Source organism: Nyctereutes procyonoides, unplaced genomic scaffold (assembly GCF_905146905.1).
Source record: "Nyctereutes procyonoides isolate TBG_1078 unplaced genomic scaffold, NYPRO_anot_genome, whole genome shotgun sequence".
Lineage (NCBI taxonomy): Eukaryota > Metazoa > Chordata > Mammalia > Carnivora > Canidae > Nyctereutes > Nyctereutes procyonoides.
Window position 1 is genome coordinate 18,591,933 of NW_026575126.1, and position 13,121 is coordinate 18,605,053.

Here is a 13,121-nt window from a genome sequence, read left to right on the forward strand (position 1 = left end):
GGGGATATACTAGTATATGTGATGGATGTAGCCTTCATCCTCCAGAGGATGTTAGGGATCTGCAATTAAGCAATTGTCATCTTTCCGCCCACTGGGCCTCTGAATGATGGCTGGGCTGTAGGAGGTTTAGCAGAGTGCCTCAGCAAGGCCGGGGACTGCTAATAGGTGACAGCACTATTAGCATACAGAGTATAGAAGAAGTAAGAGAATGTGGTTCAGAAATGACTATCATACATTGAGTGATTGGTGTGAATTCGAAAGTAGCTTACAAATAGAAATTATTTGCATTTTTGTTATTTACTCAGAATGCACTTATCTTTTTAGTTCTGGACCCTGAAGAGCAAAATATTATATTTGCTTATTGAACTGATAAGTAAGTTTAGTAAATCCAGGAATTCTGTTTGACATTCAAGTTCACTCAAAGATGAAGATAAAATTGTAAAATTTCCACTCACCTATATACCTGTTTTCATCCTTCAAAATGCTTCCCCCTCATCTTTACTTGTAATCAAGTTGTCTGTAACTCCCCCACCTACACAAGGCCTTTGTCAGCCACCAGAAGCTGTTCTACTCACTAAAACAACAGGTTCCATGGAAGCTCTGAGTTCTTTAATTCACTCATCAGATCTCAATTTCTCCAAGAAGTTTTTCCTACCTTAACCCACACTGTCCTCTACCAGTGTAAGCTTTACTACTTTTGCCCACCAGCTTTGCAATGAAAAAGAACATCTGCTTTATTATCTTACTGCCCTTTTTCATAAGGTAACTAGATTAAACTAAACTATTTTTTTAAGATTTTATTTATTTATTCATGAGAGAGAGAGAGAGGGGGGCAGAGGGAGAAGCAGGTTCCATGCAGGGAGCCGGACGTGGGACTCTATCCCGGGTCTCCAGGATCACGCCCTGGGCTGAAGGCGGTGCTAAACCGCTGAGCCACCTGGACTGCCCAAATTAAACTATTATAAAGTATATTTGAGTCATAGGCTCTGAGCCATGTCAGTATCCTGTGTTAGGAGATTCTCCTGGGTCCTATATTGCTCACTTTAACTGGTGACCTATTCACCTCTATTTTTTCAAGTTTTAAAAACTTCATGCTTCTTGAGGGTAAGTGTCCTTTTGCCCTTATATGCTCTGAAAACAATAGTTTGGTGGAGTTAGTAAATTAGATGCAAAGAAGCTTGCAGGGATAAGTCAGTAGAATAAGTAGGTAATTGGAAAGTGTGTCTGCATTTAGATATGCAGGGTTCAGAAGACCAAGCCAAAGAGGATGGTGTTGTGGTGACAGCCTGGAGTTTGGTTAGTTAGTCCTTATTGATTTATAACATCCAGCCTACCAATGCTCAGACATTGTGGACCTCAGGAAGGCAGAGACCACATCTGTCATGTGGACCGGTGTATCCCTAGAAACTAGTATGGTATTTTGCATAGAATAAATGCTTGTTGGATGATAAATGAATGAGTGAAATGAAGTCTGGGACTTCTAAAACATGAATGAACTATTTCTATCTTCTCATATTGTTCATGATGGATACTATTAAATACCTTGTAAAATATAAACTCCTCCCTAGTCTGTTAGTGGCTTGACCTAGGTCTCATGGCCAGAAGAGCCACCAGTAGAACCCAAGACTCCAAGTCCAGTGCTCTTTCTTGCATGTAATCTTTTTCTTCTCCAGCTCTAAAATGTTCTGAATTCTGTTCTTTTACAATTATTTTTTCTTCTTAATAAACCACAGTGCTATAGTACCTCCTACCTTTAAACAATCAGTTTAGGGATGCCTGGGTGGCTCAGTCAGTTAAACGTCTGACTCTTAATTTTGGCTCACGTCATGCTCTCAGGGTTGTGAGATCGAGCCCCATGTTGGGCTCCATGCTGGGTGTGGAGCCTGCTTAAGACTCTCTCTCTCGGGATCCCTGGGTGGCGCAGCGGTTTGGCGCCTGCCTTTGGCCCAGGGCATGATCCTGGAGACCCGGGATCGAATCCCACATCGGGCTCCCGGTGCATGGAGCCTGCTTCTCCCTCTGCCTGTGTCTCTGCCCCTCCCTCTCTCTCTGTGACTACTATAAATAAATGAATTAAAAAAAAAAAAGATTCTCTCTCTCCCTCTGCCCCTCCCCCTACCTCTCTCTCTCTCCCATTCCCCCTCTTTAAAAAAATAGGTTTAGATGAGAATTGAAGTCAGTATTCAAAGTATATTATATTATTTTTTAAAGATCTTATTTATTTATTCATGAGAGACACACAGAGAGAGGCAGAGACATAGGCAGAGGGAGAAGCAGGCTCCATGAGGGGAGCCCGATACGGGATCTGATCCCAGGACCCTGGGATCATGCCCTGAGCCAAAGGCAGACGCTCAACAACTGAGCCACCCAGGTGCCCCTCAGTGTATACTATAATTAGCAAATGACCGAATATCAGACAAGAAATGCACAGGCATGCGCACACCTACACACAGCTGCTGAAGGGTAAAAAATGGGCAGAAATCAAGGTGTGGCTGCTTTTAGACCTGAGTTACTCTCAACCAATAGACAGGTTTGCTATGTCGAACCTCAGAAACCAGCCACGGTAACACCACCAGGAAACCTCTTGCCCAGATTCCAACGTGGTTCATGGAACACAGTGCGACTCCTTGCAGGGATCCCAGCAATCACTGTCTCAGTCACAGGCAGAACTCAGCAGGGCTTTTTAAAATCACTTAGCAGAAGCTGAGGAGCACCAACTCTGCTTTAATTCTAGGCTTTCAGCCTGGCTTCGCTTGCAAATATTTTCTTAGAAGTCGCCTCCTTTTTATGGATAGAAAGGGACAAAAGTCAGTAACTGGCTGGCTGCTGTATGGTGGATTCCAATATGTGACCCAGATGACAGTATGTATTCTTTAAATGGGATGCATGGGAAACTTTCAAAGAAATATTTGGACAACTTCCCAGAAGACAGTTCAGCTGGGGATGTCGGGCATCCTGCTGCAGGAATTGGTGTTTTTCCTTTGGAGAAGAGGCCTGGAGGTCACCTTTATAGCACTTTTCTCATAAGTAAGGGGCAGCATACAGTTAAGGCGGGGTGTGTGTGTGTGTGTGTGTGTGTGTGTGTGTGTGCAATCAGCAGGGTGGGTGGTGAGAACAGAGTAACTCGACATGAATATGTCAGCCTGGGACCATGATAAAGGATTAACTCACACTGAAGTGCACAGCAGCCTTGCACAATTGCAGTTTGGATTTTTAGGTCAGGCTACTTTATTCCAAACACATGTGCAATGTCCTACTCATCCTGTCCTCAGAATTCCCACCACTGAGCTCATCCTCGGGGGTTATTCTCAGAATTTTCCTTAGGCACAGGAACACTCATGTGAAATCTCTGAAACAAGTAGATTGAAAAGGTCAGGAAAACATGGTGAAGTGTTGGCCAAAAATAAAAATTCTTTATCAATAACAATGTGCTTGGCCATTAGCCGAAACAGGGGATTCAGGCAAACTCTGAGAATGCAAAACTGTGAATAACTTCTAATTTTTATTCTTTTCTTTTGGCCTGACATCTCAGTAAAACTAACAAACTTGAACCATGATGCTGAGACAATATTTAAAAGTAATATTCCAGTTTAGAATCTTAAAGCTACCCAAACTTCCTCAGACCCGTTCTAAGTATGATTCTCCTTCAACTCTACGTGGACCACCAACTCTCCTCTTTAGACGCCATCTGGGGATCCCTGGGTGGCTCAGGGGTTTGGGGCCTGCCTTCAGCCCAGGGTGTGATCCTGGAGACCTGGGATCGAGTCCCACATTGGGCTCCCTGCATGGGGCCTGCTTCTCCCTCTGCCTGTGTCTCTGCCTCTCTGTGTCTCTCATGAATAAATAAATAAAATCTTAAAAAAAAAAAAAAGACACCGTCTGGGTATACCTCCTGTATGCTATCTGGATATACCCCCCCATACTTGAAACCTTAACTTTAAGAACATGATTTATTATATTTATCTCCCTCACTTCTGAGAGAGATCCCCAGTCTTTTATATTGTGTAGATATCAATGTTTAATTAATTTAATGAAAGAGGATTTTTTATTATCATAAATCATTTTTAGAATGCAGAATTGGAAAAGAACTGTTAATATTAGATAATATTCAGTCTTCCATTAATCATAACAATTTTCTCAAGATTCAGAAAAAATGAAACTCTTACCAACATAGCTACATGGAGCATAGCTTATGCTGATGACACTCAGAGATGTGTGTGGGGGGGGTTGTTTATTTTTCTGTTCTCAGAGAATCAGCTCAGAAGTAGCCTGACAATATTTTGGACTTCAGTTAATTTGGCTGTGGAAATAGTGACTGAGTCTCGTAGATTTTTTTCTTTTCTTTCTTTCTATCTTTTTTTTTTTTTTTACCAAAATAACTTAATCAGAGAGTCCCTTAGAGAATTTCAGATATTCCTGTAATCCTGTAAAGACTGACATATTCTAAGTCATATTCTAAGACTCCACGGGTCCTGTTTCCAAAGAGATTACAAGGTAGTGGTAAAACTGGGTACAGACATGAGAGCCAAACAGGATTTGTGTTTCTCATTATAAGGTCTACCCTGGGATTCCAATAGTTTCCAGTTAGTAAATACCTTCTCCTCATTATGGTCCCATACCATGTGCATAGTATTAAAATTCTCAGAGACTAGCATTAGAGGTTATTCATCTTTCTCCTCACTGTAATGCAAGCAGAAGCTTATATGAAGCATCACAGGAGGAAGAAGAAACGAGAAACATATATTGGATGTTTCAGAGGAGGATTCTCAGAAGCAATATCACAAATTCAAAAGCCCGTGTTCTCCAGTGTCAATAATAAATGCTGCCATCATAGATGGTGACTTTGTTCATGAGAATTGGGATAAAATAACATATTTATAAGCTACATGCCGGAGATTCACCCAGAGCTAATGCAGTCTTAATGAACTTGATGACTTTAACCTCTTGCTAATGGTAACTTGGGTTACCTAGCATGGAAGTCACTTTTTTTTTTTTTTTAAGATTTTATTTATTTATTCTTGAGAGACACACAGCGAGAGGCAGAGACAGAGGCAGAGGGAGAAGCAGGCTCCATGCTGGAGTCCGATGTGGGACTCGATCCTGGGACTCACGCCATGAGCCGAAGGCAGCTGCTCAACTGCTGAGCCACCCAGGCGTCCCTGGAAGTCACTTTTTAATTCATACCATCATTAGAATTGGAATCTTAGCAATCACCTAGTTTATAATCTTTTATAAATGAAGAGCTTGATTCCCAAGGAGGTGAAATAACTACTGTAGTGATATTGCTGTCATAGAAGATGGATTATCTGTCCATGAATTTGGAAGGAAAGGGAAAAAGTCCTTTCCAAACATTCAAAGATACATATGGAAAATTAGACATTTTCAATTTTGAATCTCATGACTTTATAATCAGTTTATAACACTCACTTTTTTCCTGGTTTCATATTTAATTCTGTTTATCTTCCTCTCCAGGTGGTAAGCCCTTTGAGGAGCACAACTAAACCTAAATTGGCTTAATAGATCTGCACATGCACAGCATCTCACATATAAACTCAATAAAAACTCTATGAATGAGGAAATGCCGAAATGTTCTTTCAACCTTTCCTCCAAGACTCAGGAAGAAGACAGCTGCCAACCCAGAATGGAATGGACAAGGAAAGAACAGAGCAGTGTCAGAAAGACAGCATGCTTCCTACTCCCTTTGAGAAATTTATTTTTTAAAATTTCTTTTTATTGGAGTTCAATTTGCCAACATATAGCATAACACCCAGTGCTCATCCCATCAAGTGCCCCCCCCCCAGTGCCCGTCACTCAGTCACCCTAATCCCCGGTCCACCTCCCTTTCCACCACCCCCTTGTTCGTTTCCCAGAGTTAGGAGCCCTTTCAGAGTGATATAAATTGTAGTCCCAACCTCAACAGTCTTTGCGGACACAATTTGGTCTCACAGAACTCAGTCACGCCAATGTCTTTACTCCCATTTACACAAGCCCACCAGATACGCCGCCCCAATGCTGTCTTTTAGGGTCTTCATTTTATTCCTTTGGGCGGCCCCTGCACAAACATTTTTTTTTTCAAGGTTTTATTTATTCATGAGAGACACAGAAAGAGAGAGAGAGAGAGAGGCAGAGACACAGGCAGAGGGAGAAGCAGGCTCCATGCAGGGAGCCCGACGTGGGACTCGATCCCGGGTCTCCAGGACCACGCCCTGGGCCGAAGGCGGCGCTAAAGCGCTGAGCCACCGGGGGATCCCAACATGTTTTTTTTCTAATGGGAATGTGGTTGCCATAGCAACTGAGAGATGTAAATGTCGCCTAATTGAATCATTGTGTTGATGATAGTCTGTGCTAAATAAATAAATAAATAAACAAACAAACAAATAAATAAATAAATATAAAAATTTAAAAACCCAGATAAATCTGGGGTGGGGATGCGAGTGGGGCCTGAACGAGAACGACAAGGCTTAGCCCCCGAATTCCTGGGTTCGAATTCTTTGCCCCAGGACGCGGCGCGCCCCGACCTCGCCCCCACCCCGCCGCAGGGGAAGCGAGCGGGGCCCAGCGGGCGGCCGGCACCGGGGACCTGAGCCCGGCGGGTCGGGGCCCGGGGGCAGGCGGGCTCCCACGTGCGCCGGCGGGGCTCCCCGGCGGCCCAACACGCCCGGGGCAAGCGGGTCGGGGGCGCCCGCGGACACGCCCGGCCCCGGCCCTGCTGCCGGCGAGCGGAGCGCGGGGCCACACGGCGCGCTGGGGGGTGGGGGGGGCGGGGGGCGAGGCCCGGGGCGCCGGGGTCCCGCGGCGGCCGCCGCCTCCCGGTCCTCTTCCCCCGCCGCCGCCGCCGCCGCCGCCGCGCAGGCCCCGCCCCCCCGCCCGCCCACCGAGTCAGCGGTTCGCGCCGCCGCGCCGCGATTGGCCGGCCCGACGCGCCGCGTCACAATGGAGCCGGTCGGAGGCGGCGAGCCCGGCAGCGCGGGGGCTTCCCGCTGAGCCCGCCGCCGCCGGCAGCCGGGGCCGAGCCCGCGCGGGGCCGCGTCCGGGGGGCGCGGGGCACGCGGCGGGGAGCGCGGGCGCCCGGGGCCGGGGTCGCGCAGGCAGGTAGGTCGCGGCGGGGCGCCCCCGGCTGGCGGCGCAGGAGCCGAGCGCCCGCTGCAGGCGGGGCCCGGGGCGCGCGGCGCGGGGCGCGGGGCGCGGGGCGCAGCAGGTGGGGCCGCGCGCAGGTGCGAGGCTCACCTGCGGGCCGGGCCTGCGGGCAGGTGGCGCGGCGGCGCGGCTGCCCGGGCGCCCCCGGGAGAGCGGGAGCGAGCCCCCCCTCCCCGAGAAGGGGCGCCGCCGGGTGCCGGGGTCGTTCGGGGCGACGGGGCGGGCGGCCGCGGCCAGGAGGGCCCCTGGGGGTCCGCGCCGCCGCGGGGTCCGGGCGCGGGGCGGGGCGCGGCGCGGGGCGGCTGCAGGGCCGGGCGGGGGCGAGCGCACCTCTCCCGGGGGCGCCCGGCCGGCCCCGCCCGGCGCTGCTGCCGCGGCTGCCGGGACCCCCGGGCGGGTGCGCACGTCTGACGGCGCTGGCGCTGCTCCCCCGCCGGGAAGGGTGCGGCGGGGCGAGCTCTGCCCACGCGGGAAGCCCGCGCTGCCCTCCTCCCGGGCTCCAGTCGAGCAGGTCCCGAGAGGTCAGAGGTGGTGGCTCGTGACTCTGTGTCCCAACTGACTTCCCAAAGTCCATAGGTCGCCTCCAGTCAGATGACATTTGGGGAAGACTTTGTCTTGGTGGTCGCAGAGACTCCGCGACCCCCTTTCCCCTCCCAAGAAAAGGAGATTTCAAAGCAGAACCCTGCGCCTGGACTTTCTCGGATACGTTTGCTTTGCCTGAAAGAAAACTGTTTTTGAGACTCCGTGAAGAGATAGCAGTAGGAAGATCTTTAAATTGCAGATGTGTAGCCAGTTTGAAATAGTCCATTTGTGCCCTGCTTTCTAGGAGAAAATCAGATGGCCTGTGGCTTCATCAGTCGGTCCCGTCCCTTACACCTAAGTGTAGGCTTGAAGTGCTCAAAAGGAGTCAAAACGCAGGATAACCATATTCCCAGGATGTCCAGGTTGCACCTCCTGAGAAACCAAAACTGCTCCTTTGAGTCGTGGGTGCCAAGGTGACTTTCTTTGGCCCCTGGCCTTCCTAGTCGGTAGCACCACTCTTGAAGGGGATATGAGGTGACAGCTAATCCCCCAAGTAGTTGGGCCTGTGTGGTTTAAGAATATAAGCCTTAACCTGTGTGACATTACCTTTAGTTCAGGTAACGAGGGAGGCGAAGTTGTCACAGGTTGTACACTTGAGTCACGGCACTTTTTCTTGTACCCACTACCTCCCTAAAGTGTTTTTATTACAGCAAAAAATAAAAATCTCCACTTTAGAATTAAATTTACTATTCTTTCAAACCTGTTCTGTTTTTCTTCACCCGGAAGGGTGTTCCAGCATATCCAGCCTAACGTGTATTTTCACATATGGAGTGATTTTACTTGACTACTTGGTAAGATTTGCTTTTGTGAGACCATTCCACGTTGCTGTTTCATTCTTCGGAATCCTCACAGTGAAAGCACCACGTTAATTAAGATGAAAATGGCCCTAATCAATACAACTGAAAAAAAAGATACTGGATCCTCCAAGTTGGTTTTTTTTTTTTTTTGACTTTATTTTTTAGAGCAACTTTAGGTTCACAGCAAAATTGAAAGTAAAGTGCAGAGGTTTCCCTTAAAGCACCCCCCACCCATGTGTAGCCTGCCCCATTATCAACATGCCCCTGCCAGAGTGGTACATTGGTTACACTCAGCCTACCCTGATACTTCGTTATCACCCAAAGTCCATAGTTTACATTAGGGTTCACTCTTGGTGTACAAATATATGGTGACGCGTATCCACCAGTTTCATAACAGACTGTGGTACTAGATCACATTATCACTGCCCTAAAAAATCCTTTGTGCTCCACCTTGCATCCTTCCCTCCCCACTAACGACCACTGATCCCCTCATGGTCTCCATAGTTTTGCCTTTTCCAGGATGTCATAGTTGGAGTCATACAGTCCGTAGCCTTTCCAGACTGGCTTCTTACACTTAGTGTTATGCATTTAAGTATCCTCTAGGTCTTTTCATGGCTTGATAGCACACTTATTTTTAGCGCTGAATAATATTCCATTGTCACTCCAAGTTGTATAAGACTGTGTGGGTAATTTTCCTGCAGTGGCCTGAAATTTGTGTTGTTTTTGTCTTGTTTCCTTGAAACGGGCAAATATTTTAGTAGTTAGAAGATTCTTGCTTTAGCCAAAGTTTTTATTTGTAAACGAGGTAAATTTTATTTTCAAATCCTTCTTAATGGTATCTGAGTATTTTTATATGCTTTTCTAATTTTTTTTTTTTTTTTTTTACTGCTCATACAGAAAAAGAACCCAGCCTATTCAATCCTTAGGTTTTATTTGGTGTCTCTCAAGTTGAATTTCCACATTTTATTTTTGTTTCTCCTTTCTATCCTCCTTCTAGCATACACTGAAAATATCAGAAATGAACATACGCCAGACCTGTCGTGTTACTCCAGACTTGGTGGAATGGTTTGCATTGCCTTCCACGTAGCATGTCCCTCCCTGGTCCCCCTGACTAAGAGAATGCTGGATGTTCCACAAACAGTTCAGGCCTGTGACCACTCAAAGGGAATCTGGGAGGTCCAGTTCTAGCATAGGATTTTTTTTTCACCAGCTGTAGAATGCATTCTGATCTCTGCCGTGTATATTTTCATATTCCTGTCTTTACTTTTATTGCTATCACCTACTTTCATTTTATTTCCCATCTATATTTTCTACACTTTCCACATACCTTTATTGTGAATTTTTTTTTCTGTCATTTAAAATAATGTCTTTGGGCAGCCCGGGTGGCTCAGCGGTTTAGCATCGCCTTCAGCCCAGGGTGTGATCCTGGAGACCTGGGATCCAGTCCCATGTCAGGCTCCCTGCATGGAGCCTGCTTCTCCCTCTGCCTGTGTCTCTGCCTCTCTCTCTCTGTGTCTCTCAAGAATAAATAAATAAAATCTTTTTTAAAAGTAAATAAAATAATGTCTTTGGTGGACATTATTTTTCCTTTTCTGAATCATGAAGATTGATCTTAAATAAAATGAGGCCTAATTCTAATCACTGAATCTCTCTGCTAAGGTCTTACCACTGCTGTTCATTTAGAAATTGAGGAAAGGGTAATAATAAACTCCCTGTTCTATGACTTCCTCTCATTTAGGATTCTGTTCAATTGCAATACAATTTAAATTCACTTCTTCGATGCTGTTGTGAACCTGTGTAAAGGAAATGAATAAAAATGAGTTGTCGGAGCTCGGTTCTTGAACTTTCCTTTTGCCTTTTCGACCTTTATGCTGTCTTTGATACGGGTCACATGCTTCTGCTTGTCCCTTTCCAGACTGTGTATCTTTGAACTTCATCTCCTGCTTCTTCAATTTCAGAGTTCCTTGTAATTCTTCCTTCTTGTCAGTCTCATCCTGTGGCCATTTCCAGGGCTCCATTCCCCAGTGCTTACTCCTCAGCCAACATGCAAACAGCATCTTTCTCAGAAGCCCCCAACTGCACTGCTTCTGTTTCTCTTCCATTGCCAGCCCTGTGCAGGTGACTGAGCTCTCCCGCCACCCATCCCTGATGGAGACTAAATTCTTTATTGTTGAGTACCATATTCCTTCCAATCCTTTCTCAGGTGTGCAGATTTGAGAGTACATTTGAACCTTACTACTTTTCTTCCATCAAATTCCTTTTCACCATTTTTACATTGCCCCCTTCCCCCAATATATTGCAAATGATAAACAGGAGTTCTTCAGCTTCTGCCTGAGTGTGGACTTTGTAGAGGGGCCTGATGAACTAGTTGCTGGGTTAGTTAAGATTAGCTGCCAGTTACAGAGACTGCAAAGAACAGTGGTTTAAACAAAGTGTTGTTTCTCTTTCACTAAAAAAAAGTTTTTGGAGAGATAATCCAGGCTGGTATAATGATTTTACAGCCTTTTGAGACCTAGGCTGATTCCAGCTTACAGATCTATGACACATCAGAAGAGGCCCTCAACTTCATGGTCCTAGATGGAGCCTTTGCCATCACACTTCGGTTCCAAGTAGTAGAAAGGAGGAAAGGAAGGTAGGAAAAAAGGGGAAAGGCAAGAGACCATGATCTCTTACAGAAATTTCATCATACACTCCTTGTCACATCTCTTTGGCCAGAACTTGGTAATGTGACCTCACCTAGCTAGAATAGAGACTGGAGAATATTGTCCTTATTCTCAACAACCTTGGGCCCCATTCAAATGTGAGTGATTCACATCCTTAGGAAGGAGGGAAGGAACATTATGGCAGCCAAACACCACAGTTATTCTACACCTCTTCTTTCTTGACTATTATTTCCTACTTTACAGGATGCTTAAAATTAAAGGAAATATTAACATTAAAGCATCTAATACAATATCTGGCATAAAACAAGCTTTCAGTAAATGATAGTTCATGTGTCTCTATATTCCTTTGTCATAAATTGTATAGTTTCCCTGCTAATCCTTGGCATCCAAATCCTAATTTTTTAAATTAAACTTAAATATTTGCCCCAGTTGGTAGAATGAGACTGTTTGTAGTCATTTGCCTTTTCATGGGAGAGTGCAATGCATTATTACTATCAGCATTTACTTCTGAGCTTAACACATGGCTTAGATTAAAAATATAGCTCTTATAATCAAATAGACCTGCATGTGAAACCTGGCTCTGCCACTTACTCAGGATGCAACCATAGCCTCTTGTATCCTCAATTTTCTTATCTACAAGCAGAGGGTAAGAATCAGGAGGATTAAAGCAGAGTCTCTAATAAACTGCCTGATAAATTAAGTGGTAACTTTTTTTTTTTAAATTTGGCTTAATCTGGGTGAATCTTTCTGAGAATGAACTCTTATTCCATTTTTAAAAAGTTTTAAAATTGTTCATCTTCATACATATCCAAATAAGCATTGTTAAATTGGTGTACACTTTTTGAGAATTGTCTCCAAAATCAGTTTAAACACAAATAGCAGCAAAGTCTTTCCTGTGTTTTTTTTTTTTTTTTTAATAAAAAACAGAACAGCTCAGCCTTAACCTTCCTCAACCTTGACTTGAATGATTTTTTTTTTTTTTTTGGTTGATCTGCTCTCAGAAGCTGAAGCATTTCCACCAATGACTATATTTCATAGTATTTTTTTTTTAGCATCTATTTCGTAAACAGCTCCTGTGTGCCAGGTACTGTGCCAGGTTCTGGGGATAGAAGGTAAGCAAAAATGTACATGGTCCTGCCCCCATGGAGGTTGCAGGTTACTAAAGGAGACAGGTGAATGAAGCAAGTAAATGTAAGTGGCAAGTGAAAAATTGCCACTACAAAAGTTGTTAAGAAGAAAAGGGAAACCTGGATGGCTCAGTCGGTTGTGTCTGCTTTCAGCTCAGGTCAGGTCTTGATCTCAGGATTCTGGAATCAAGCCTGCATTGTCTGCTCCCTCCCCCTGTCCCCCTGCTCCCTCTGTCTCTCCTTCTGCTCATGCTCTCTCTTTCAAATAAATAAAATATTTTTTTTATTTTTTTAAAGGGAAGTACAGGTGGTATAGAAGCACATGTGAATGTCCTATGGTCAGAGGTTAAATGATGACTTGAGGAAGAAAAAAATTGGCCAGTGAGCTGAAGTAAAGAGATGGTGTGGGAGTGTAGTTTGAAATGAGCTCAAACATGAAATGAGCCTGCCCCTAGGCATGAATCGTAATGTGTCACAGGTTTCCAGCACCATTCCAAAGAAGGCATTTCATAATGCTTAGAGCCATCTTTAAAGGAAGTGCATATAAGCTATACCTTCTCAATGTGATACTCGGAAAGGGGCTACATAATTCGGAAATAATTTAATTCTTTTATAATTTATTCATGCTGCATTGGCAGAGTTTAAATACAGATACTTTTTTTTTTTTTTTAATATACCAAGCAGATGCATCTGAGAAAGTTGGCTTTAAAGTAGAGTCTTTTCACAGAGGGTCATAGGGTTGATCTGCATCACCCTTAGCAAGTGGAACTTAAAGCCATTTGGTTGAGTGAGGGCCATATGAAAGATTGTTGGCA

General features: G+C 45.2%; 1 protein-coding gene across 3 annotated transcripts in view; it reads left to right on the plus strand.

Moving 5' to 3' along the window:
* The first annotated feature begins 7,015 nt into the window (after positions 1-7,015).
* LRRC8B (leucine rich repeat containing 8 VRAC subunit B) overlaps positions 7,016-13,121 on the plus strand; it is a 69,595-nt gene continuing 63,489 nt past the window's right edge. The window contains exon 1 of one of the 3 annotated variants that reach the window (XM_055340901.1): positions 7,016-7,092. The gene's annotated coding sequence lies outside the window, so the exon portion shown is untranslated. The remainder of the gene's footprint in view (positions 7,093-13,121) is intronic. The other 2 variants (XM_055340900.1, XM_055340903.1) reach the window with 2 other exon arrangements.